Consider the following 5000-nt stretch of genomic DNA (forward strand, 5'->3'; position numbering starts at 1 on the left):
TATCGAATTGAATTAATTGGACAGACAGACATGCATAGAAACAGATACATAGGAGGAAGCCAAAGTAGTTATATATATAAGTAGAGTCAAGCAAGCAACTAGAAAGGGAACGTTGAAACGGATAGGCATATAAACAGACAAACATTGATTAGACAGACAGATATAAACAGGAACAGACGCATTGCAGCTGTACATACTGAATTGCAACTTCAGAGAGACACGAAAAAAAATCTTTCAATACATAATTGAAAAGAAATTAAAGGAGAAAATGAAATACGTAATTTACATTTCAGTTTGTCGCTCTTCGAAGAAAACGGGGAAGGAATGACTGCGGATTTGATTATATAACATGTTTATTTTTCTCTCCTCCCGGTCTCTCTGTCTCTTCTTTTCTCTCCCCTAATTCTCTTTGTTCTTCTTTTCCATCGGTCTCTCTTTCTTTTTCTCTCTCTTTTAGTATCCTTCTTGACTTTATGATCGAGGTGGAGGAAGGAGGAAAAGAGAAAGGGAAATTGCCGATGGTTTGTGCCTTCACTTTCCTTCGCCTGCCCTCCCTCCCTCCCCCTCCCCTCCCCCCACGCGCCAGTCAACAACTCACCTGTTGATCCTCTTGTCGGTGTGAAGAAGAGGGGGGGGGGGGAATGGGAAGGGAGAAGAGGGGGGAAGAGAAAGGGAAGGGAGGAGAATTAGGGAGGGGACGGGAATAATCTCAGAGAAAAAAAATATAGATTATGGAAATAGAGGCAAATATAAAGACGGAAAATATAATATCAGGGTTTAAGGAGAATATAATCCGGACGGAGAGAAAAGAAACTTCGGGGAAAAATATAAAAAAGAATTTGAATACATGAAGGAAGAATTGGGAAAATATTACTATAGAATAAAAGAGGATGGGACAATGTATTATAGAAAAGGAGAGTCTTTTGTTCTCTCTCTATCTCTTTTTTTCTCGAAATTAATCTATTTCTAATCCCATATTTCTTGCTCTGTGTCTCTTCCATTTGTCATTAATTGCTTCTTTGTATCTTATCTTCGTCACTTTTGTGTATCTATTAACTTCTTTTTTTTCTCTCCCTTCTCGCACATTTTCCCTTAGTAATATCTAATAGCTTTTTCCTTTTTCTTTCAAATTTCTTTCACTATCATTATCGTCACCATCATTATTATTATCATTTTTATCACCATTTTTATCATTTTCTTTCCTATTATCATTAATATCATTTATTATTATTACTATTGTTATTATCATCATTCTTATCATTATCATAATTCTTTTTATTAACATTTTCATTTTTATTATCATTGTATTATTGTTGTCATTATTATCATTGTTATTATCATTATATTTACTGTTGTTATTGTTATTATTGCTATCATTATCAATATTATCTTTGCTATTGGCATCATTATTATCATTAGTGTTATTACCATTATCATTATCACCATCATTATTATGATTATTGTTATTATTGTTAGTATCATTATTCACATATCTACTTTTATGTTTCATAATATTAGTTTATGTTTCATATCTTTAAGCTCATATTTCATATTTCTAAGCTCATACTTTATATCTTTAACATCTTATTTGATATCTTGATATCTCAAGTACATGTTTCATATCTTTAGGTTCATGTTTCATATTTCAAAGTTAATTTTCTATATCTCCTAATTCATATTTCGACAAGACGGCTACCTCTCCTTAACATAACGAATTCTTTAGGCCTCATTTTTTGGAATTTTTCTCCGCGCCCCTCTGATTTCCGGGTTTTTCTTAGGCCTACCCTCCACTCTTTCCCCCTCTCAAGATCCGCAATCTATCCGTCCACGCCCATTCGCGTCCGCCCGCAGTAGTAACGGGTAAGTTAATGTTGATCCATCTCCCGCCCACACGTCCCGTAACATGGTCCTAACCTTCAGAGTCGTAGGTTTTGCTTAACAGATTTGTAGGGTTGGATGGCAGATGTGCGGGCATGCAAACGATCTTGCAAGGATACTTTTAGTCATTCATGTTATAGAAGCTACTGTTGCTTGTGGTATACATATATACATATATATACATATATATATATGCATATATATACATATATATAGATATATATATACATATATATACATATATTATCAATATATATATATATATATATATATATATATATATTTATATATATATATATATATATATATATATATTATATATATATATATACATATATACAATATATATATATATATATATATATATCGATATATAGATATATATATATATATACACATATATATACATATATATATATATATATTATATATATATATATATATATATATATATATATATATATATTATATATATATATATATATATATATTATATATATATATATATATATATATATAAATATATATATATATATAATATATATATATACATACATACACACACACACAGATACTGACATTGATCTACATGATATATATATTTATACAGAGCTACCTGAGCCGCAGTTGCAGGTGATGTACCGCATGGCCTCGGTCGGGGAGGGGGTTGGGGGCAGGAGAGGGGTTTATCTGCAGAGGGATGTTTTGGAAGCTGCATTGCTCACGGGATCAGAGCGGCCGGTCTTCGGAGGGAAAAATTCAGGGAGTTTGGAAGTGTCTTTTGTTTTTCGAGAATGCGTTGAGCCTGACTGGCTGATAGGATAAAAGATTTTTGAAACAGGCCGTTTACTAATTTCACATGCTTTATTCCTTAAACCTCTTATTCCTGTATACTTTATCCATCAAACGCTGTCACTCTCCGATTCAAAATGGAGTAGAGATATATTTTCCCCCTGACATATAATTAATTTTGATATAGCATGTGTTGCACTATAGGGGTGATACTAACGTATGTAATTGTAAGTATGCAGTTTCCCTTTCGTCATTACAATCATCCTCCCTTCTAGTATGAAAATAAAGACACATACGTCATTCATAATAAGAGTCTCAGGGAATGCACACCGAAAGACGAGGAACAAATACATCGCCCATTTAAGCAGGTCATATGAACAGGCCAGTACACATAACTGCATGGCCTAGGCTCATCTCCCCATGTTACAGATATGCAAATATATGGAACAACATGGCAATAACAGAGCGACCAGAGAGAGGTCATAACCTGGGCTTCCCCCCGGCGGCGCTGCATCGAGTGAGGCAGCCATATTGCTTTCTGCTGCTGCGGTTGCACTGATTTTTTGCACGTTTTGCATGTCGGCGGTGTGATGGAGGGGCGTTGCTTGCAAGATGGTGTCTCTTTTCCTCTCTCTCCCTCTCTCCCTCTCTCTCTCTCTCTCTCTCTCTCTCTCTCTCTCTCTCTCTCTCTCTCTCTCTCTCTCTCTCTCTCTCTCTCTCTCTCTCTCTCTCTCTCTCTCTCTCTCTCTCTCTCGCTCCCTCTCTCTCTCGCTCTCTCTCTTTCTCAATCTCTCTCTCTCTTTATCTATCTATCTTTCTCTCTTTCTCTTCCAAAACAGGAATTTTCACTTTAGTACGACTGTTACTGTTACCATTATTAAAAAAGGTACCACTATCGTCGTTATTATTATCTAATATCTCCAAGTATCGGTAGGGATGATTAAAAAAATAATATATGATATTTATCAAGTAAATAAGATAATATCTTGATTCCATCCAGCATCCACCATTCACCCTGTTCACCCTTCATGCTATACTTACAATCACACACAGTCATATGTTCTTACAACAATAGCAAAAAAAGTAAATATACACTTTTTTATATATTCAAGTCGGAAAGCTATGTCTGACTAAGTCCGTTATTTTATGCCGCTCTTTTTCCTTTTAACGGGAGGCAACAGGTCGCCCTCACTGAAATATTTTCTTGGAGATGGGAAAGTAGAGAAGCGTAAGATTATGTGAAGGAGAGGGGAGACGAGATGTGTGTGATTATTTATATATATAGGGAGAAAGAGAGAGAAAGATGTGAGAGAGAGATTGGGTAGAAGGAAGGAGGTGGGGGAAGAGGGGAGGGAGAGAGGATGTGAGAGAGAGAGAGGGAGAGAGAGGGAGAGAGAGAGAGAGAGAGAAAGAGAGAGCGAGAGAGAGAGAGAGAAAGAGAGAGAGAGAGAGTGAGAGAGAGAGAGGAAGAGAAAGTAGGTCCGAGCAAAATTGAGAAAAGATTTTCTTTATCATTTATTCAACAACCTGGCCTGCCTTATCCAAAATCAGACATCCAAATTGCTTTCGAGGGAAAAATGATAAGGGAGAAAATAACCCTTATGAACTCGTCCCCTTTTCATAATAACCGTAGCAGCACAAACGAATAATTGGCAGTGTGACTGGAACAAGCAAAGGTCTGGCGCCATTCTGGTAACGACGTAATTATAGCTTGAATCACAGCGACATTGAGTATTGCAGTGTTGCCATTTCAGACACCATTTTTATCGGTGGTAGAGGGTATTTTTCAGAGGAACATAATCCAACGGCCTTTTATTCTTTCAGCCTTTCGATATGCGGATTTCAAAACGAGAATCGGGTATTTTGTGTGGATTGACCGAATGCCAATAGAATCCTAATGGCATAGGCTTTAGTTAACTCTTTTTATGATGCTGTTAATCTGATGAACCGTTTGTCGATTTTTTTTTTCTTTCAAATATATCTCGCCGACAGAAATGAAATGTAAGGATTAGCTTGTTTTATCATGCGTCTATTTTCTATTGCAATGTACAATGGAATGCGTCTTATGTACTGTAACACTGAGAGTCTGTTAATTCTATAGATGGTGGTGTGTGTGTTGCATAGGTTATGTGAATCATGTAGATTTATATTAAACGATACGTCAAAGAATGCAAAGCCATGCATTTCTTTTCATTATTAAAAAAAATATATATATATATATATTTTTATGAATAATGAAATAATTAAAACTTTTATCTAGTTAATACTGAAATATGAGTTTATCTAATTAACAACAATACCTGTTAGTTGGAATATTGATGAAATTCCAG

The 5000-nt window shown here is 35.3% G+C and overlaps 1 protein-coding gene across 7 annotated transcripts in view; it reads left to right on the forward strand.

The window, feature by feature from the left end:
• The window catches only part of OtopLa (proton channel otopetrin-like a), a 419182-nt gene that overhangs the window by 95061 nt on the left and 319121 nt on the right, over positions 1-5000 (forward strand). The gene's annotated exons all lie outside the window — the stretch shown is intronic.

Source organism: Penaeus japonicus, unplaced genomic scaffold (assembly GCF_977035675.1).
Source record: "Penaeus japonicus unplaced genomic scaffold, GWHDUDI00000001_assembly GWHDUDI00000028, whole genome shotgun sequence".
Taxonomy (NCBI): domain Eukaryota; kingdom Metazoa; phylum Arthropoda; class Malacostraca; order Decapoda; family Penaeidae; genus Penaeus; species Penaeus japonicus.